Raw genomic sequence first — 23,695 nt, 5'->3', positions numbered from 1 at the left:
CTAGCTGCAGTCCACTAGCCCCCTTCAGGCTGTGTTCACACAGCCAACCCCAGTCCTCTCCCTGGGATGTGACCTTCGAAGCCTGAGCCTCAGCTCCCAGCCCACACCCGCCCCGGCGGGTGAGCAGACAAGCCTCTTGGACTGGTGAGTGCTGGTCGGCACCGATTCTCTGTGCGGGAATCTCTCCGCTTTGCCCTCCGCACCCGTGTTGCTGTGCTCTCCTCCGCGGCTCCAAAGCTTTCCCCCTCCGCCACCCGCAGTCTCCGCCCGCAAAGGGGCTTCCTAGTGTGTGGGAACCTTTCCTCCTTCACAGCTCCCTCCCACTGGTGGAGGTCCCGTCCCTATTCTTTTGTCTCTGTTTATTCTTTTTTCTTTTGCTCTACCCAGGTACGTGGGGGAGTTTCTTGCCTCTTGGAAGGTCTGAGGTCTTCTGCCAGCGTTCAGTAGGTGTTCTGTAGGAGTTGTTCCACATGTAGATGTATTTCTGATGTATTTGTGGGGAGGAAGGTGATCTCCATGCCCTACTCTTCTGCCATCTTAAGCTCCTCCTCCCTGCACTCTTAAGATGGCTCATTTTTAAATGGTATAAGCAAAGATTGAAGATGATGGACATTGTTTTCTTTGCACTTTACCAGAACTGTGGAATGCTTTGTTTATGAGCACACTTAATTAAGGTTCACATCTCTGTTAAAAAGAAATTCATTTAAATCTGGTTTTATTCATTTTTAAAAATCAAAATTCTTTTCATGACTTGTCCTGTATTATTGTTGTTATCTAAGAATAATTGGTACCAGGATGAGAAATTTAAATGAAATAGGAACTAAAGATTTATGGTAAATAGCAGGGACATAGGAGTGAAGAGGGAAAGTTTAGTAAGACTTTATTATGAAAAGTATTAAACCAAAGGCTATTTAAAGACAGATTATAATTTTTATAATTTTAACTGTGGGAATAACAAAAATCAACAGAGTGAATAACTTTTTTTTCTTTTTTCTGATGTCTAACACAGTTGATAACACAATATGACATTCTGTCCTTAATGTTTAACTTCCTAGCATGCTTTTTAAAAGATTCCTTTCTTACAAAAATATTCAGAGCATTTTTTCAATTTTCCCAATGCCCTCTCCAATCCTTTGATATTCAAATTATTCTCCTTTGTAGCACCCATTGAATCATCATCCATTTTCTCTATTTCATTTTAACTGGTATAACTGGCTTTATGTATGATTTGAGTAGTATTCAAATATCACTTTCATTAACCTCATGATATTCTGCATTTTTCCCAGTATTGACTTTGAGTTAATTTCCATTACATTATTTATAGCCATAAATAGCATCCCAAAAAACATATACATTTACATCATCCAGTGATTAAGGGAAGATTGACCAGCAGAACTTTCGTCATGATGGGTAAGGACAGGCTCTTTAGTGTTGAGCTGGGAAGAATATTTGAGTAGGGAACAGTTAGTGAGTGATGCATGCATTAGTCAGTATTTTATGGTGTGAGAACTTTTGCTTGGGTGATGAATATCCAGATAATGGGAACTCTTTTGGGTCTTTAGTCTTCTGGATATGGAACTGTGCCTTTCTGGGTGGCAGATTCTGAAGTTTTTTGAGTTTAATGTAAAAGCTTCCTATCTGACATATACTCATCAACTATATATTTCTTTAAGTACCATAAAAATGTGTGTGTGTGTGTGTGTGTGTGTGTGTGTGTGTGTGTGTAACCTTTAGACTTTGAAAAAAGTGAATTGATTTCTTCAAAGTAATAAGATGGAAATTCATTTGTAGCATTGGTTAAACTAGGCTGCCAGTGTTGATACTGATATTCATTTAGCATGAATAATATTCTACCAGCCAAGAAAGATATTTTTCTATGTAATAGATATTAGACAAAAGAGCATAACACCAGGTGACGCACTACTACCTTACAGTAGATGCTCCAAGGACAAATCCATACCAAGGAAAAGAAAGCCCTGATGACAGAACTAGATGAACCACACGTGCAGTTAACCACTCACTGCAAGGATGAATTTAGTTAATCTGTCACAACCTAATTTGTTAGAAGTGAATCTTAAAGTAGAAATTTAAAAAATGAAAGAACAGTAATCTAGAAATGGGGGATATAATGGCCAAATGTTATAAAACACTAATTAAACAGAACTTAAAAATTCTGACATTTATTGTTCAAAGACTTTTGAATAATGTTACGACAAAGACTTTTCTAGGTTTCCTATATATGTAGTAAGTTCTTTGATTAGCAAATCTCATTCTAACCTTAAGTGATTTCTCTTTCCTGTGAACTTCTAGAAGTTTCGTTCTCCATATTGCTCCTTTGACAGATAATTTTATACCAACCATGAACAACTCTTCTGCTATTTTCTGAAACTTACTTAAATCTTACATTGTTACTGAACTACTTTTGTGCTTATACCTTTCCAGCCAAACTCTAAGCTTCTTATAATCGATCATACTCTCCAATTTCTATTATTACACCTTATTAATGGTAGACACGACCAAAATATTTATTTGATTTGGTTGATGCAAACCCATTCTTTTCCAGAATAAGAAAAATTAACTTGATTCCTATTTAATGTATGGGTACAATACTTTCGTGAAACTACAAAAAGCCTTTGTAGCAAATTTTAACCAATACCCCATTACTAAACTTATAATGAATTCTTCTAATATGCATTGTGAGTACAATTGCAGATTCATGCTCTAAAGACTTTCTGAGAGGATAGCATTTACGAGGGTGAGATGATGTATTTGTGAAGGTGTTCAGAAACAAGTATTTTCTGACACTGCTGGTGGATGTAAATTGGTACAACTCTTGGAAAGCAATTAAGATATATATGTATACCAGAAGCCTAAAGATTTTATTATCCTTTGACCCAATTTCTAAAAATCTATTCTAAAGAAGTATAGAAAAAGCATTATTCTAAGGAAACTGCAATATTATTTATAATAATTAACTTTGGAAAAAACCTAAATAATTAATAAGAGTGAATGGTAATAGGCACATTACAGTACAATATTATGATGTTATTATAAATAATGTTTGCAAGGAATTTGAAACATTGACTTTTTTGTTAAAAAATGTGTAAAATTTAGGTATAGTATTATCACTGCTTTACAAAAGAAATGCATAGGGGAAAATGTCTGGAAGAAGCTATGCAAAAAAAACCTAACAATTTAACAGTGATTTGTCTTTCAGTGGTAGAACTGTTTCTTTCTTACACTTAGTTGTGTTCTCTAATAATCCTATAAAAATCATGTATTATTTTTAGAATGCAAAAACAAGCTGCCTTATATTTTTTAATCTATGAAGCAAAACTTAAATCATATCTCTTTGGGGAAAGACATACTTCTAAAAAATGAGAACCCAGGCTTCGCTGGTGGCGCAGTGGTTGAGAGTCCGCCTGCTGATGCAGGGGACATGGGTTCATGCCCCGGTCTGGGAAGATCCTACATGCCGCAGAGCGGCTAGGCGTGTGAGCCATGGCCGCTGAGCCTGCGCGTCCGGAGCCTGTGCTCTGCAACGGGAGAGGCCACAACAGTGAGAGGCCCAAGTACCGCAAAAAAAAAAAAAAAAAAAAAAAAAATGAGAACCTTGCCTTTTAATAGTTTTTAGGACCTTCAAAATAAAAAAGGAAAACTAGAACTACTTTAAAACACTGAGGACCTGATCAAATTCACAGTCATTCTGCCATGACTCTTCCTCCTTCCAAATGAAAGAGGCCTCAATGCAAATCATCAGACTCCTTTTCTCATCTGGCCTTCTCTCTCATATATATATATACACACATACATTCATTTATATATATATTATATGTATATATATAAATTTTTATTGGAGTATAGTTGATTTACAATGTTGTGTTAGTTTCTGCTGTACAGCAAAGTGAATCATTTATACATATAGATCATTACAGAGTATTGAGTAGAGTTCCCTGTGCTATACAGTGGGTACTTACAGGCCTTCTTTTGACTTACCAGAGACTAAGCCAAATGCCTGCCCATTTCAGTGTGGCAGCTTCCAGACTCCTGCCTTTACTACCCATTATTTACTCTTCATTTCCTTCTTATGAAACCAGATAGAATTGCCCCTTGTAGCTTTCACCTAATTATGTGTGCTGAGTCCAACCTCATGTTTTAAGAAACAGACTAGTGAACTATCGAAGGAAAGCTTTACCTCTATTTGAGATGGACTACTCTTAATCTTTCTCATGTATTGTTTAATGTCACTGACATGGGTGGTTCAAATTGCAGACACAAAACTTCATTTTCTGAAACTCAACTCACAGTTCTAGTTCAGGCATTGTTGTTTATAATTTGCACATACTAGTATAGTTGGGCCATTAACTTTTTAAAATATATGTAACAGCTTTATTGACCTGTAATTCATATATCATACAATCCACCCAATTAAATTATGTAGTTCAGTGTTTTAGTATGTTATAGCTTTATTGACATATAATTTATATCTAATACAATCAACCCAATTAAATTATATAATTCAATGTTTTTTAGTATATTCACATAGTTGTGCAACCTTCACTACAATGAATTTTAAAACATTTTCCTCACTCCAAGAAGAAATCTATACCCATTAGCAATAACTCCTCATTTCCCCCAAGTTGTGTTCCCCGCTTTGGCCCTCCCTAGGCAACCAGTAATCTGCTTTTTGTCTCCATAGATTTTCCTATTCTGGAATTTCTTAAAAATGGAATCATAAAATGTGGTCTTTTGTGACTCGTTTCTTTCACTAGGCACAATATTTTTAATGTTCATTTTGTAGCATATATCATTAACTTGTTCCTTTTCATTACCGAGTAATATTCCATTTATGGATATACCCATTTTTATTTATCCAGTCATCAGTTGATGAATATTTAGGTAGTTTCTACTTTTTAGCTATTATGAATAATGCTGCTTTGAGCCTTTATGTACAAGTGTTTGTGTGACCATATGTTCTTATTGCTCTTCAGTATATAACTAGGTGTAGAATTACTGAGTCATATGGTATCTCTATTTTTAACATTTGAGGAACTATGAGGCTGTTTTCCAAAGTTGCTGCACCATTTTTTAGCCTACCAAGGGTGTATGAGGCTTTCACTTTCTTCATATCTTTGTCAGTGCTTGCTAGTATCTTTTTTATTTTGTTATTACCATCCTAATGGATGTAAATTGGTACCTGATTGTGGTATTGTGTATTTCCCTAATGTCAGATGATGTTGAGAATCTTTTCTTGTGCTTATTGACCATTTGTATATTTCTTAAAGAAATGACTATTCAGATGCTTTACCTGCTTTCAAGTTGTCTTATTATTGTTTTAAGGGTTCTTTATATATTCTAAATATAAATTCATTCTTGTGAAGCACAGAAGTTTTAATTTTGATCATATACAACTTATTCTTTCTTTATCACTTGTGATTTTGGTATCATATCTAAGAAGACTGCCTAACCAAAAATCACAAAAATTTATTCCTATATTTATTTCTAAGAGTTTTAGCTTGTACATTTAGTTCTAAGATCTATTTTGAGTTAATTTTTTTGTGTATGGTATAAGAAACATACCCAACTACATTTATTTTTTTAATGTGAGTATCCAGTTGTCATAGCACCATTTCTTTTTTTAAATACTATAGTTTTGTGATGTTTGAAATAAGAAAGTAAGAGTCCTCCAACTTTGTTCTTGTTTTTCTTTACTCTAGCTATTCTGGTTCCCTTGAATTTCCATATGAATTTTAAGTTCAGCTTGTGAATTTCTTTAAAGAAGCCAGCTGTAATTTTGATAGAGATTAATCTAGAGATCAATTTGGGGAATATTGGCATCCTAAAAATATTAAGGCTCATGTTCATCCATGAACATGAGATGTCTTTCCATTTATTTGTCTTCTTTAATTTTTTCCAACAATGTTTTATACTTTTGAGAATGTAGGTTTACACTTCTTTTAATAAATATATTTCTAAATATTTTATTCTTTTGATATGTAAATGGAAATTTTTCTTCCTTTCATTTCATATTATTCATAGCTACTATAGGGAAATATGGCTGATTTTTGTATATTGATCTTGCATCCTGTAACCTTGCTGAACTTGTTTATTAATTTCTGTAGTTTCTTGGGGGATTTATTTTGATTTTCTTCATGTGAGATCATATCATCTGAAACACAAATAGTTTTACTTTTTACCAATCCAGATGTCTTTTATTACATTTACTTGCCTAGTTTCCTTGGCTAGAACCCCTAGTACAATGTTGAGTAAAAGTAGTGAGAGTGGACATCCTTTGTCTTCTTCCTGATCTAAGGGGAAAGCATTCATTCTTACTTCATTAGGTATGACGTAAGCTGTGGGTTTTTCATAGATGCCTTTTATTAGTTAAAGAAGTTCTCTTCTTATTCTAATTTATTGGATACTGTTATTATGAAGAGGTGTTAGATTTTGTCAAATTCTTATTCTGCATCTATTGAGATGATCACTTGATTTTTGTCTTTATTCTGTTGATATGATGGATTACATTAATTAATTTTTGGATGTTAAACAAGCCCTACATTCCTGAGATAACTTCCACATAGTCATGGTGTATGATCCTTTTCATATGTTGCTGAATTTGGTTTAGTACTATTTAGTTGAGGATGTCTGTGTCTGTATTCATAAGAGATATTGTTCTATAGTTTTCTTGTGATGTCTTTGTCTAATTTTTGTATCAGGGTAATAATGACTTCAGAATGAAAGGAGAAGTGTTCTCTTCTCCTGTTGTTTTGGAACAATTTGTGAAGAGTTGGTATTGATTGTTCTTTAAATGTTTGAAAGAATTCAGCGAATCCATCTGGGCCTAGGCTTTTATATATGGGAAGGTTTTTTTTTTAAGACTTTTTTAGAGCAGTTTTAGTTTCACAGAAAAATTGAGGGGAAGATACAGTGATTTCCCGTAAAACCTCCTGTCCCTATACGTGTGTGAATCTTTCATTATCAACATCCCCCACCAGAGTGGTACACTTGTTATATTGATGAATCTACATTAACACATTGTGGGAAATTTTTATATTACTGATTCAATCACTTTACTTGTTACAGGTCTATTCAGATTTTATATTTCTTCTTGAGTCAGTTGTAGTAGTTTATATCTCAGGAATTTGCCTATTTCACCTAAGTTATCTAATTTTTTGATTTTGTATTCCCTATATTCTTTTTTTTCTACAAGTCAGTAATATCCTCTCTTTCATTTCTGATATTAGCAATTTGTGCCTTCTCTGTCTTTTTTTTTTTTCTTGATTAATCTAGCTAAAGGTTTGTCAATTTGGTTGATCTTTCCAAAGAACCAGATTTTGGTTTTATTTGTTCTTCTCTACTTTTTCTAGTCTCCATTTTATTTATTTCCACTATAATTTTTATTATTTCCTTCCTTCTACTTTCTTTCAGTTTAATTTCTCTTATTGGTGTCTTAAGGTGGAAAGTTAGGTTACTGATTTGAGATCTTTCTTCTTTTTTTTTTTGTGGTACGCGGGCCCCTCACTGCTGTGGCCTCTCCCATTGCGGAGCACAGGCTCCAGATGCGCAGGCTCAGTGGCCATGGCTCACGGGCCCAGCCGCTCCGCGGCATGTGGGATATTCCCAGACTGGGGCACGAACTTATGTACCCTGCATTGGCAGGCGGACTCTGAACCACTACGCCACCAGGGAAGCCCTCTTTCTTCTTTTTTAATATAGGTGCTTATAATTTTCCTCTAAGTACTGCTCTAGCTTCATCCCATATGTTTTGGTACGTTATATCTTGTTTTCATTCATCTTAAAATATTTTCTAATATATCTTTTATTTCTTTCTTGATCCACTGATTATTGAAGAATGTGGTGTTTAATATCTACATATTTTTTAATTTCCCAAATTTCTTTCTGGTACTGATTTTTTATTTCATTCTGTTGTGATTGGAGAACATACTTTGTATGATTCAATCCTTTTAAATTTATTGAGGCTTTTTTTTTTTATTCACAAGATATGGTCTAGCCAGGAGAATGTTCTGTGTCCAATTAGAAGAATGTGTATTCAGATATTCTTGAGTAGAATATTTTATGAATGTCTGCTGAATCTAACTGGTTGGTTTATAGTGTTATTCAAGTCTTTTGTTTCCTTGCTGACCTTCTGCCTAGTTGTTCCTTCCATTAATGAAAGTGGGATATTGAAGACTCCAACTATTGTTGAATTGTATATTTCTCCCTTCAGTTCTGTCAGTTTTGCCTCATGTAATTTGAGGCTCTGTTGTTAGATACATATGTGTTTATAATTATTATATCTTCCAATGGTTCTACTTTTTATCATTATAAAATGTCCTTTATCTTTCATAATAATTTTGTTTTAAAACCTATTTTATCCAGCTTCCTTTGGTTGCCATTTGCATGAGCTGTGTTTTTCCATTTTAAAAATTTCAACCTATTTGTGTCTTTGAATCTAAACTGTCTCACCTATAGCATATAGTTACATTTTGTTTTTTTAAGCCAATTTGACAGTCTCTGCTTTTTGATAGATTGTTTAATCCATTTGCATTTAATGTTATTAATACATTTAGATTTATGTCTGAAATTTCATTCTTTGTTTTCAGTATGTCTCATATCTTTTTTTGTTCCTCTATTCCTCCTTTACTGCTTTCTTTTCAATTAAGTGAATATTTTCTCATGTAATATTTTAGTTCCCTTAATGATTTTTCATTATATTTTAAAGTTATTTTCTGACTGATTTCTCCTGGACTTACCATGTACACCTTAACTTATCAGATTCTACTTCAGATTTTACTAACTTAATTCCAGCGAGATAATTTTATTTCTATATAGCCCTATTTCCTCTTCTGCCTTTTTGTGCTGTATAAGTGTTATGCACTTACATGTATATGTGTTACAAACATAACAACACTTTGTATAATTTTATGTCTTTTAAGAAGCTAAGAGAAGAAAGGAAAGCAAGTGTGTATTTATAGTTTGTTACATTAACCTTCTTATTTACCATTTCTGGTTCCCTTTGTTTGTTCTTGTGGATTTGCGTTACAATCTGGTGTCATTTCCTTACTGCAGTACAGCTTTGCTCCCTCCCTCCTCCTTACTGAGCTGGTGGGCACAGATGAGGGAGTGAGTGGGTCATGATTCAAGTGCCAATGACTCTCACTGTTCTTACCAAGAGTTAGTAAATTGTCTTGCTTAATGTTTCTTCATTTACTTTGTACCCTTAGGACAATTTCCAGAAATTTTCAGTGACTTTGTTTTTATAATTTTTACCAGTTATGATTGTTTTATTGGTGAGCTCCTCATCCATTTCACAAGTGGATCTTGGTCATTAACTTTTGGATGGTATCCTATCAACCTCTCTGTTCTTCACAGAGGACCTTTATTACTGTGTGATTTATAATTTATTAATATGTTGGTATAGCTCTAGAAATCAACATCATCATGCCATAAATCACTTTATACATTACATGTCAATGAATTACAGCATCTCCAAATATCAATAATACATGTGTAGACTTATGGCCAACAGTGTGAATATATATTCAACCTAACTTAAGATCACCTGTTTATATAGATGACACTTTGTAAGTCATATACAAGGAAAGGAAATAAGCAATTCTGGGTCACAGCCAATCTTAGTTTTTGTCATGTTATTGCCTTCATCCATATGCAATGTAACAAAGCCAAAGGGGAAACTTTCCGCTTTCTCTGAGAGATGATTCCCTAGTTAACCCAGGCTATGCCAGCCAGGATGGGACAGGCCCTCCTTCCTTCTCCAGCAGCCATTCTCTTCCCAGAGCCTCCCTGGCAAAAGGTGATCTTTGCTCTGTACTCTGTTTAAAGAACTTTGTCTCAAGTTCTTTAGAATTTTAAGAGTTCTGAAGTTAAATTTTAAGAGTTTGACTCTAAGGAGTTAAAGAATTTGAAGAGTTCTCACTTCTCCCCACCCAGTCTGCATTGGCTACTAATCCTCCACTCTAATTCACCCAAGAAAACCAGAGTAAAAGATCTTCTGGATCTATTGTTTGATTAAGCCTTCAGGCACCTGCATACAATATGTTAAAAAGGCTCAGTTTTATTCCATTTTCTTGGTAATAATTTTTCTGTTTTGTTTAATAATTGATATCTAGTTGTTTCCTATTGTTCACTGAAGTGTTAATATTTCACCCACATGCAGGTTAACAGGTTTCTCTGTTGTGTTATTCCAATTTTCAAAAATGTCTGGTGGCCTGTAGAATAAACTTAAAACTGCTCAGGAAGTCTTTTATAACGTTTCCTATTTGGCCATAGTTTACTGGTCTTGCCTCATCTCTGATCTTCTGCCTGTGCTTTACTTATACTGGGCCAGCAACTTACTACTTTCTCCGAACGTATCATTTACTTCACATGTTCATGCCTTTCCTTTCAGAGATGCTAAACCAAGTGATTGCAAAAATATCCTGAAAATAATGTGAGGTGGTAGGGCCCCAGTCCACATCTACTGAATCAGATTCTTCACAGATGATGAGTTTTTTAAAAGCTCCTTAGTTGATCATAAAGCTACTTAGGAACCATTGCTGCTCTCCTTTCTCTCTTTGCAGCATCTTCCCTTTCACTTGCTTTCACATTTCCTGACAAAATTCTTGTTCAACAGAAACAAGAGACAGAGACCCAACTAAAATATTACCTTCTCTGAAAAATTTTTGTCAATTCTGTCTCCATTCTTAGTCTAATGGATATATGTTGTTGCTCTTGGCTAATTAGTAGTAGGATCCTCTTTCTGTGCTCAGAGAGTTCCCTACATTCTGAATTAGAGATAGTTCCTACCTAAAAGACTTAAAATGCCAACTCTTGACTTTCTCAGCCTTCCTTACGTATTGAGTGTGACTCCACAAACAAGACTCTTAATCAAGCATACACACAACATCTTTGAAGCAAAACCTAGAGACATTTAAAAACAGACCACAGACTCCATTTACAGAGAAGGTAGTACTGGCAGTGGCAGCTACTTCCAGTGTCCAATATAGCAGAAAAGTCGTTCTAGTGGCAGCATCCAGCTTGCAGCTCCCAAGCAGGAGCACTGTACACTGCTGCCTCTTTTCTGGCTGGGTCGCCTCCAAAGCTGATTCTACGACTCCCTGGAGAATTCTGTGAGATGCTTCCTACCTTTTAATAATTTTTTTTGCTGAAATTACACTGAGTTGGTTTCTATTGCTAGTAACTAAGATACAGGGACACCTAATAGAATAACCACCCCATTACACTTCATTCACAGGCCAATATAATAATGAATTATATTGTCTTATAGTTAATTGCCAGTAGAATATGGGTTAACTATGTCAAGAGGGAAGGAAAGAACATTTTAGGCAGAAGGCATAGCAGGAAGCCATATATGGCTGGAAGGAACATAGAGAATACCAGCCACTGAAGGGACAATGTGTCCAGAAGATAAAGTGAACTAATTGGTGAAAGATGTCAATGGATAGAAAGTTGTTAGAGGAATTAAGTAACTGGATCATAGTAGCTCTACAAGACCATCTGAAGACACTTTTATTTTAAATTCATGAACAATGTAAAGCTGTTGAAGGTTTTTAACTGGCAGATGTTATGCTCAGATTTATATTTTGAAAAAAAATTACTCTATCACATAAAGAATAAATTGGAGGTGGGGAAATGCTGGTTGGAATTCGCTTGGATTTGAGCTTTGCTCATAGTATTATGAGTTTCTACATTGTTCCAAGTTAATCACTGCTTTCTAGCTATGTCTTGCTACTAATTCTAAAATTTTCCTTTTGGAGTAATCCAGGGTGAAGTCCTCCCTCTCCCATCAGAGAGCCCTTTAACCTTTAAAGCTAACTAAACATGCAGAGCAGTCTGGGGCAATATTTTCTCCAAGTTTCTTGCTGTTTATAAATAGCTATTGCTAATAAAGACACTTAAATTTTTATCAAGTCCATTTAACTTCATATAGATGTATAACTTAGATTGGATTCTTTTGATATCCAGGAATTAAAGCAGTTCTAGTTTGTTTTTTGTTTGTCTGGTTTTTAAGAGCTGGGGTACATTTCATCTTACTCTTTTAAAACTAAAAATGAAAGTATCACACTAAAACATATGCTAATAATGTGTCTTTATATTATTTTATGTATTGTTATGAATACTATGGCTGTATTACAAGAGCTATTCAAAACTAAAATTAAGTCTGAAGATACTATTTATACTTTTAGTTGGTCTTAGAGAATGAAACAATGATTGCACATGGCCAGATTGCAGATGGCCAGCCAAATAATTAGAGCTGCTACTGATTTTAATAAGTATGACCTTCTGAATTTTAGCATATCCCCCAAAACATTACAAAAGGCATTCAATGGAAAGTCAACAATTTGGTTTTTCATTCATTAGTATAGTCAAAAACCTTTCAGTTTCTGAAGAATAATGTTACCATTCTAGAAAATCTTTCCAAGCAATATCCCATGAGTTTGTTTCTAAGTCTATGAGTCTGTTCTGTTTTGTATATAGATTCATTTGTATTTTTTTTAGATTCCACATATAAGTGATATCATACCAAAGGGGAAAGGGGGGGATAAATTAGGAGCATGGAACTAACAGATACACACTACTCTATGTAAAATAGATAAGCAATAGTGATTTACTGTATAACACAGGGAACTATATTCAATATCTTGTAATAATCTATAATGGAAAATAATCTGAAAAATATGTGTGTGTGTGTGTATTTTATATATATATATATATATATATAACTGAATCACTTTGCTGTACACCTAAAACTAACACAATATTGTAAATCAACTATACTTCAATAATAATTTTTTAAAAAGCAATATTAAGAACAAAGGCAAGGCATTTGGTGACTAATACATGCAAAGTTGGTAGGGAGATATCTCTAAGGCCAGCCTGCTCACAACAGCACTGCAGAAACTAGGGGAGGAATCAGAGGTTAAAGGTCAAGACAGAGGAGTTTTGCAAGTTCCAGACTGGTATCTTACATAAGAGTGATTTTGTTCAAATTATTCTGTGGTTTTTTGTTTTGTTTTGTTTTGTTTTTGGCTGTGTTGGGTCTTCATTGCTGCATGTGGGCTTTCTGTAGTTGCTTCAAGGGGGAGCTACTCCTGTTGTGGTGCATGGGCTTCTCATTGCGGTGGCTTCTCTTGTTGCAGAGCACAGGCTCTAGGCGCCTGGACTTCAGTAGTTGTGGCACGCAGGCTTAGTAGTTGTGGTTCGTGGGCTCTAGAGCGCAGGCTTAGTAGCTGTGGCACACAGGCTTAGTTGCTCCGTGGCATGTGGGATCTTCCCAGAGCAGGGCTCGAACCCATGGCCCTGCACTGGCAGGCGGATTCTTAACCACTGCACCACCAGGGAAGTCCCATTTCATGCTTATTTTAACAAACAAAGAAAAGTGTAGAATTTGCTTAAGAAAAATAAAAGTGTATATTATTTGTCCAAAGTACATTTAAGGTAATATGAAGCTGAACCATATGAAAATGTCATTTTTGTAAGTCAAAAATGATTAAATATGACAATTTTATGTGGCCCAACCTAATAAAACCTACCAGTGCAGTATAACATACCACAACATATAGCAAATCATTGAGTTTGCCCATTCTGAGAAGATAGATATACATTTTTCTCCATTTTTTAGTATCAACAATTATCTTCTATCAAATAAATTTAGTCTTACTAGATGCCAGAAACACTTGCTGTGGACATTTTTAAAATATGTTATCAAATTTATAAGAGAATTTGATGGTAATATTTTTAATGGTAACGAAGGGGCAACAGGGTATAAAATGTACTGATGAACTGGCTCAACCTATAATGTTTCTAAAGACCTCATTGATCTCTGGGCTGATATTCTAGGACTCAGGGATTTTTCCAGAGCCGTCACAGAATTAGAGAAGATATACTCACACTGTAGATCTCCCTAGTTCCTTGGAACTTAAAATCTCAGGAAAGATGAGGGTTAATATAAATAGTTTTTTTTTTTAAATAATTGTGGCAGCTAACACTTAAATAGTGTTTACTGTGCCAGGCACTGTTCTAGGTGCTTTACATGTATTAACTCATTTAGTCCTCACAGCAATACAGTGAAGTAGGTAGTACTGTCATTATTTCCATTACACAGATGAGGAAGTAGAGATACAGAACAGTTTGTACAAAACGTATACAGCATGTAAGTGCCTGAGCTGAAATTTAACCCTAAGAATTCTGGCACCAGAGTTGGTACTTAACCAACAGTAAACTGCCTCTCAATATAAAGAAGGTCTAGTATCATTCAGTCAATTCTAATATACTGCAAAGTTGCTATATTAGTTGAAATACTAAGTTCCTTAATAGAGCTTGTCAAGTTTCTTTCCATTCTAATAGCTGCTATTCTGGACTGTTGCAATAGTTCTTTAGGATACAGATTTCTAATCTTCTCCCCCATTTCTAGGCCAGCCTGCATCCTGCTGCTAGATTAATACAAGTAAATCATCACTTCAGTCCTGTTACTACCTTGCTCAAATTGCTTTAATGACTATATTTCCACTGCCAGGAAAGGATGTAAATGAGAGCACCCTCTAGGATCTGGTAGCATAGCTCACCACAAGCTCAGTATTTCTTGGAAGTTTCCTGTTTTATCTTAAAAATTTGCACAAATTTTACATCCCACTCCATAGTACATCTGTTTGTTTTAATATAAAAATAATGTATTAAATTTAAATAAATGTTTTTAAATAGTGTTTTAAATTTAGATTAAAACTTAAATTACTTAATTCTTCAAATTTTCAAATAAAATTGATGAGCCAGAAAGATGCTTTATATTTATTCTGGGCCTTCTAATGTCACATGAGGTTTGCATTCTCCTATTTGAAGAGCCTGGGTATTCAGGATAGATTTTAGGTGCCTTTGCTTCTTATTTATTTATTTATTTATTTTTGGCTGTGTTGGGTCTTTGTTGCTGTGCACGGGCTTTCTCTAGTTGTGGAGAGCGGGGGGCTACTCTTCGTTGTGGTGCATGGGCTTCTCATTGCGGTGGCTTCTCTTGTTGCGGAGCATGGGCTCTAGGCACACAGGCTTCTGTAATTGTGGCTCACGAGCTCTAGAACTCGGGTTCAGTAGTTGTGGTGCACTGGCTTAGTTGCTCCACATCATGTGGGATCTTCCCAGACCAGGGATGGAACCCATGTCCCCTGCATTGGCAGGCAGATTCTTAACCACTGAGCCATCAGGGAAGCCCTGCTTCATATTTTAGAGTCTAAGTTATCTGGCCATATTCCAACCTTCCCATCTTATAACTTGCTGTTTCCCTGTATTAATCCTCTGATAAATCCATCTACCCATCCATAAGTATTTACCACATACCCTCCTAAAGATGTCATGTACTGTATACCACCTATATATCTTGGCTTTTGTCCTTTCTCCCCGCTTTGTAATATAGGCATACCTCATTTTATTGGACTTTGCTTTATTGCACTTCACAGATATTGCATTTTTTACATATTGAACGTTTGTGGCAACCCTGCGTTAAGCAAGTCTTTTGGCGCCATTTTTCCAACAGCGTTTGCCCACTTCATGTCTCTGTGTCAAGTTTCGGTAGTAATTCTTGCAATATTTCAAACTTTTTACTTATTATTGTATTTGTTATGGTGATCTGTAATCAGTGATCTTTGATGTTACTGGTGTAATTGTTTTGGGGCACCAGGAACCACACCCATATAAGATATGGAACTCAATCAGTATTGTGTGTGTTCTGACTGCTTCACTAACTGGCTGTTCCCCCATCTCTCTCCCTCTCCTTGGGTCTCCCTGTTCCCTGAGACAAAACAATATTGAAATTAGCCCAATTAATAACCCTACAGTGGCCCCTAAGTGTTCAAGTGAAAGGAGGAGTTGCACATCTCTCCCTTTAAATCAAAAGCTAGAAATTATTAAGCTCAGTGAGCAAGGCATGTAGAAAGTTAAAACAGGTTGAAAGCTAGGCCTCTTGTGCCAGACAGTTAGCCAAGTTGTGAATGCAAAGGAAGAGTTCTTAAAGGAAATTAGAAGTGTGAGTCCAGTGAACATATGAATGACAAGAAAGCAAAACAGCCTTATTGCTGATATGAAGAAAGTTTTAGTGGTTTTGGATAGAAGATCAAACCAGCCACAACATTCTCTTAAGCCAAAGCCTAATCCAGAGCAAGGCCTTAATGCTCTTCATTTCTGTGAAGGCTGAGAGAGTTGAGGACGCTGCAAAAAAAAAAGTTTAAAGTTAGCAGAGGTTGGTTCATGAGGTTTAAGAAAAGAAGCCATCTCCATAGCATCAAAGTGCAAGGTAAAGCAGCAAGTGCTGATGTAGAAGCAGCAGCAAGTTACCCAGAAGATCTAGCTAAGATAATGAAGGTTAAGAAAGAGAAAAACAAATACTGTATGCTAACACATATATATGGAATCTGAAAAAAAAAATGGTTATGAAGAACCTAGGGGCAGGACAGGAATAAAGATGCAGACGTTGAGAATGGACTTGAGGACACGGGGAGGTGGAATGGTAAGCTGGGATGAAGTGAGAGAGTGGCATGGATTTATATATACTACCAAATGTAAAATAGATAGCTAGTGGGAAGCAGCCGCATAGCACAGGGAGATCAGCTTGGCGCTTTGTGATCACCTAGAAGGGTGGGATAGGGAGGATGGGAGGGAGATGCAAGAGGGAGGAGATATGGGGATATATGTATATGTATATGTATAGCTGATTCACTTTGTTATACAGCAGAAACTAACACACCATTGTAAAGCAATTATATTCCAATAAAGATGTTAAAAAAAAAGATAATGAAGATTGGTACACTACACAACAGATTTTCAGTATAGCTCTATGTTGGAAGAAGATGCCGTCTAGGACTTTCATAGGTAGAGAGGAGAATTCAGTGCCTGGCTTCAAAGCATCAAAGGATAGGCTGTCTCTCTTGTTGGGGCTAATGCAGCTGATGAAGTTGAAGCCAGTGATCATTTACCATTCTGAAAATCCTAAGGCCCTTAAGAATTATGCTAAATCTACTCTGCCTGTGCTCTATAAATGGAACAACAAAGCCTGTAAGACAGCACATCTGTTGACAACATGGTTTACTGAATATTTTAAGCCCACTGATGAGACCTACTGCTCAGAAAAGAGATTCCTTTTGAAATATTACTGCTCATTAACAATGTACCTGTCATCCAAGAGCTTTGATGGAGATGTGCAATGAGATTCATGTTGTTTTCATGCCTGCTAACACAACATCCATTCTGCAGTCCATGGATCAAGGAGTAATTTCAACTTTCAAGCCCTATTCTTTAAGAAATACGTTTAATAAGGCTATCGCTGCCATAGATAGTGATTCCTCTGATGGATCTGGGCAAAGTAAATTGCAAACCTTCTGGAAAGGATTCACCATTCCAAATGCCATTAAGAATATTTGTGATTCATGGCAAGAGGTCAAAATATCAACATAAATAGGAGTTTACAAAAAATCGATTGCAACCCTCATGGATGACTTTGAGGGGTTCAAGATTTCAGTGGAGAAAGTAACTGTGGATGTGGTGGAAACAGCAAAAAGCTAAAATTAGAAGTGGAGGCTGAAGATGTGGCTGAATTGCTACAATCTCATGATAAAACTTGAATGGATGAGGAGTTGCTTCTTAAGGATAAGCAAAGAAGGTGGTTTCTTGAGGTGGAATCTACTCTTAATGAAGATGCTGTGAAGATTGTTGAAATGACAGTAACTTAGCTGATAAAGCAGCAGCAGGGTTTGAGAGGATTGAGTCCAGTTTTGAAAGAAGTCCTGCTGTGGGTATGGGTAAAATGCTATCAAACAACATTGCATGCTACAGAGAAATTGTGAGAGCAAGAGTCAATCAATGCACCAAACGTCACTGTTGTCTTATTTTAAGAAATTCCCACAGCCACCCCAGCCTTCAGCACCCACCACCCTGATCAGTCAGCAGCCATCAACATTGAGGCAGGAACTTCCACCAGGGAAAAGATTATGACTCACTGAAGGCTCAGATGTTTGTTAGCATTTTTTTAGCAATAAAGTTTTTTAATTAAGGTATGTACACCGTTTTTTAGACATAATGCTATTGCACAATTAATAGACAACAGTAGAGGGTAAACATAACTTTTATATGCACTGGGAAACCAAAAAATTTGTGTGAGTTGCTTTTTGAGAATAATATTTGCTTTATTGCAGTGGTCTGGAACTGAACCTACAATATCTCCGAGGTATGCCTGTAGCCTCTCTCCTCACTTCTGTTAAAGTGCTAATCTTTCAAGACCTAATTCATTTACTAGCTTTTCCTGACTACTCCAGTCAGGACTTTGAATTCCTGTAATACTTACTCAATGCTTATTATACAACAGGTTGCATTTTTAATATTTGTTTGACAAAGTCTTACACATAAACTTTTTAAGAGTTCAACATGCAGAGAAGCAAAAAAAAGCACATTTCGGGCAGTGGACACGGTGTGTACAAAGGCACAGGATTATGAAGTAGCACAGAGTATCCCAGTAAATGCTAGGTTGTTTACTATAGCTGGAATGTAGAGTATATACTGGGAATGTGAGAAAAGTAGGAATCAAACCATGAAAGAATATATAACTCATGCTACGAAATGTACATCTCACCTGCCCCAGCCCCTACCATAATTAATGGGAATTCATCAAAGAAATCAAATAGGAAAGATTTATTGTATTAGTTTTAATCAACTTTGATGCAATTTCTCTAGGTTTTAATATTCTTCATTTTCTTAGATCTTATTTTTATTTTATATACCAGTAAAATTATCATATTTTTATGCAGTCTTTTTTCTTAATCTATATGTACCCTCCGTATACTCAATGTGTATACACATATATATGTATAGACACATATAGAGAGATGAATTGTTCATTGCTTTAAAAGATGGAATTACACACACACACACACACACACACACACACACACAGACACCCCTGCACCTTGCATTTCTCGCTCTACAGTGCTTTGTAGAAATAGCTCTAATTTATTTTTTTAATGACTGCAATATTGTGTAGTATGGAGGTACCAAATTTTTTTTAACTTTTCCCCTATTTGTAGACATTCATCTTGTTTCCAGTTTCTTTGTATTTTTTAAGGCGATATAGCTAAATCAAACCTTATGTTTATCTGACTAAATTTCACTGTAGCCTGTGATTAATTCACCATAAACTATTAAATAATCCATGTAGGTTTGGGTATATAAGATGAAGTAAATTTATATTGATAATTTCTTATTATGATACTGTCTCATACCCTCTGTTTGCTACCAAATTGGTGGATATTTAGGAGTTGTTCCCAGTAGTACTATAACATCATAATGCATGAAATAGACCCATTTGATGACTCAAATTTTAAGTTAAAGTGTAGTGATACCTTATATATTAAAAATAGGGAAATTACAATAATATTTTCTAAACTGAGATGTTAACAGGAATTTTATGACAGAAATGTTCCATGGTCAAATTATTTGGGAAAATATACTGAATTGAACTGGGTTCTGCAATTGTTCGCATTTCTCTAAGAGTGCATTATTCCATGAAATGCCATTTGGTAAGGAGTGCTCTACATTATTCTAAAATAATATAGACATCTGAATTGTGTTCAGACATAATAGCAGATTTTCAAAGGCCATTTTTTGTGGCACCATTTTGATAGACGTGTACTGTTGGTCCCCCGGGTAGTACAGGTCTGGGAAAGATGACCCACTCAGATTGCTGCTAATTTGTCTAAGTGTTATTCCCAGTACCCCTCCTATAGTTAATACATCTATTAATCAATCACAAAAGCTTGGAATTCCAGTGATACTGGATTGTGAATATTGTAAAGCATACCCAGTACCTTCCTTACCTTCATAGTTTTGCAAACTTTTCCTGTTCCATCTGCCCATAATCCTCTCTCTCGTTATGTTTCTGTATATTAAGATCTCAGTTTTCTTTAAATGCTCCCTTGTTTTTGAAGCTTTCTCCACTGGGAATTAAAACCATTCCTTTTCTGATTTTCTCATACCACTTTGCCTTTCTTTCAGTAATTTAACTTCCTGCCTTATGATTCACACAGTTGTTGTTCATGTACATTACAGTAAATGTTGTGCCATGACCTCTAGTTCATGTGGAGGAGCTCATAGACCAGCTGAGGATAAATAAATTTATACAATGTGATGTGATATGTACTTATAATGGTACACAATGCTAGTGGTAAAAGGAATGACATGAGAAACTATGGACTAAAACGTTTGAATGTAAATTAGCTTATATAACTAAGATTTTAGCTTTATTTAGAATGTTTAAGTCTAGAACTGAAGTAGAATGTTGTACTGGTTATTGTACGTAACTTTCTCTTCCACTTAGCTTATAATTGCTCTGAACACCTGGCCTGTATATTACTTATTTTGCTGTTTTCTATTGTACCTATAGCACTCCTATAGATAAATAGAATACATTCAATAAATGTTTGTTAGATTGAATTAATTTTTAGAAGCTGCAATTTTAAAAAAATTTATTCTCACAATCTGAAATTTGATAGTTTATGTCTGCATATTCAGACTGCTATTTTATTCTTAATTTAAGACATAGTTATAGGGAAGGCGACAACATTTTAAAATCTTTATTATTTTTTGACTCTCAGAAGCACTTTTGGAAACTGTAGACTTACTCCATGGATACTGCCTTTGCACAAAATATTTATGGAATTGCTTTTGTTCCTTAAGATACTATTTTGCATGCACATTACTAGTTTCATCTGAATTCTTAAACCAAGTAAATGTCATGTCAAACTAAGCTTAGTGGGTCAAAAGTTATGTATGCCTTTTGGGGTCAGAAACAACAAGGGATCTTGTGTCGTACAAAAGTTAACTGTAGAGGCAATTACAAAAGAGAAATTCCAGAAATATTTTCACAATTCTGGCATTTCTGGGCTTGTTTACAGCCTCCGAAGATAACCATTTTGAAGGACAAAAGTGACTTAAAGTATATTTATTAAAATACCACATTCTTCATAGTCCAGTTTATTAAGGAGAGTTGTTGGTTTTGTTGGACTGGAATTTAAGCATTTTATTATGTTTCCTGACTAATTATCTGTCTAATACTATTTTTAATTGGTATTAAACTTTTAACAGTGACCCTGATATTATAACTTGTTTTAATTAAAGAATAACATTCTTATCTCATCATTATCTTTCTTTAAAAAAATGCCATTACAGCCCAGTTTTTTTTTTTCATTTTGTATTGGATATTTTCCATCATGAAAAAAATGTATACATTCATGCTCATGATTTTCTCATTATTATATTCATTGTTATCATTGGGTATTGATAATGGAAGATGAGACCAAAGTCATCCTTATTACCTGATTATCTGATCCTTTACCTAAAGGAGCGTAATCTAGAGATAAGACCTAGGAGATATCAGATGAAGCAAATACTGTAAAGCAGCATTTATTTCAATTGCACTTATTTCGTTTCTGAGAAATTAAACAGGAGTTGAGCTAAAGTTTACTTTTGCTTTAGCCAGAAAGAAAAGAATTGTCAGTCATATTAATCCTGTAGACATGAAGAGATGGATCTATTTAAGAAAACAAATGCCTTTTTATACCCTTTGAGGTCACTTGGGATATCATTTATTTCTAATTTTTATTCTGAATTCAGAGTATTTTATTTTATACATTTATAAAATCAGCTTTTATAGGGACTAGGTACCATTTTTCAATTTCTCTTTAATTTGTGTTTTACTTATAAATAATAAAATAATTGTACTACTCTAGACTTTACTAATTAAGTCTGATAAAATTCACTTGCAAGTAATTAGTACAGAATACATATTTTCAAAAGGATTCAAACAGGTTTATGGAGCGTACAACTTCAAATATCAAAGGGTAAAATAGAGATTTGGGGTGTACTAGCCTAACCTTTTAAATCTGGTAGATAAGGAAGCCGTCTGAGCTGCTGTCACATGCATGACCTGGAATAATTTGGACAATTGGGCATTCTTATATTTTTTATGCAAAATATATATTCACAAATACTCTCCATCATGTCCAGATTTTTAATAAGGTACTTTGATTTTTGTGAAAATAAGTTATAACTATTACAAGGATAGTATACTTTGTGAAGAAATTGGGCTTGTGTTATTACAATTTTTAACAATTAACATTTGCATACTCTTTTACGTTTATCCAAGATTTTTATATTTATTATCTCAGTTCATCTTAGAAACAGTAGAGATAATACATACATGGTTGATAGGAGTTAAGACTCATTTAGCTGAAGAACACTTGCCCTTTCTGCCCTCCCCTCCCCTCCCTCCCCACTCCACACACACAAGCTTAGGCTAAAAGGAGATATTGTGGTTTATAGGATAGAATGGTCTCCAGAAAGACTAATCTGAGGCTCGCAGTTCTTATCCCCTGAATTGGCTTCATTGTCAGCTCCACACTTGGTGTCACTGACAGTTTTGAGTGTCAGTGGTCCTGATCTGATTAAGTATCCATCCTTGGAAACCTCACTGTGGACAGAGGGATAGGGGGCTATGCAGACTGGCTTTGGCAGTTAGGCCCACCTCTGGAGCTGTCGAACGGGTGAGTTGTCAAAAGGAAAATTGGTATACAGTTAGCAGAAATAGCAGGAAAGCATGGTGGAGAGACAAACTTCAAGTATCCACTCCAGCAGGTATTATCATCTCCACTTAACAGATGAGAAAATGGATAGTCAGAGAGGCTAAATGATCTGCCCAAACTTAGGTCCTCTGCTTACAAATTCTGCTCCAGGCTGCCTTAAAGGAAAAGGAAAGTAAGAATGGATAAGACAAAAGAGGTGGTTCCAGGTATTTATTTCTAGTTTGTGTTTTGAAGTGAACCAGGCAATATTGATTTTAGGGTGATGATTAGGGTTAGAGTTGTTGAACAAGACATTTGTGGGAAATAAAATGTCGTGAGGTCTGTGCAAGGGAGTAGTAGGAGGTACAGTAGACATGATCCTTAACATCCAGAGTTAGGATTTGGGGATAAAAATTAAAATAGCTAGCATTTATTAACCATTCCTTATGCCTCAGGCACTGTGCTAAACACTCTTCCTATAATATATGTTAACACTCACAACATTCCTATGAAATGAGGATTTTACAGATAAGGAAGCATAAACAAACAGAGATTTAATATCTTGTCCAAGACTATATAACTAGAAAGCGTTAGAGTCAAGATTTGAACCCAGGAGTTCTAGAACCCACCACAGTGCCTGTTTTTGTTTTTCATTGTTAGCAGTTAAAGTAGCAATGTTTAGTTACCTGCCATGTGCTGGCTGCCATAGCAGATATTTGTCTGGTGTAACACCTGTTTTCTAGAAACTTACCCTTTAAGGTTGGACAGTACAGCAGTTCATACGCAGCCACATTTAAGAATTTAAATTTGAATTGCTAAGTTCCTACAGATCATTGTTAATGTTAATTTTATACTGTTTTGTTCTATATTTATCAAAGTTACACATGCACATAGTTTAAAAAATCAAGTAGTCCTACAAGACTTATTTTTAAAAGAAATTAGCAGTTTCCTGTTCTACACCTCTTTTCACCATTTTTCCAATTACCAGAAGCAATCACTTTCAGTTCTTTCTAGGTGTTTCTTTTGGTGTTTATGAAGAACAATATCTCTAAATAAATGATTATATTTCTACTTCTTGATTTTTTTTC

General features: G+C 35.2%; 1 protein-coding gene and 1 pseudogene across 12 annotated transcripts in view; both read left to right on the top strand.

Moving 5' to 3' along the window:
- The window catches only part of MBD5 (methyl-CpG binding domain protein 5), a 407,333-nt gene that overhangs the window by 231,052 nt on the left and 152,586 nt on the right, over positions 1-23,695 (top strand). The gene's annotated exons all lie outside the window — the stretch shown is intronic.
- Positions 1,407-18,018, top strand: LOC138842744 (tigger transposable element-derived protein 1-like; annotated as a pseudogene).

Source organism: Globicephala melas, chromosome 7 (genome assembly GCF_963455315.2).
Source record: "Globicephala melas chromosome 7, mGloMel1.2, whole genome shotgun sequence".
In the NCBI taxonomy this organism is placed as follows: domain Eukaryota; kingdom Metazoa; phylum Chordata; class Mammalia; order Artiodactyla; family Delphinidae; genus Globicephala; species Globicephala melas.
Note: the sequence above shows the minus strand (reverse complement) of the source record. Positions and strands in the feature narration are given on the sequence as shown.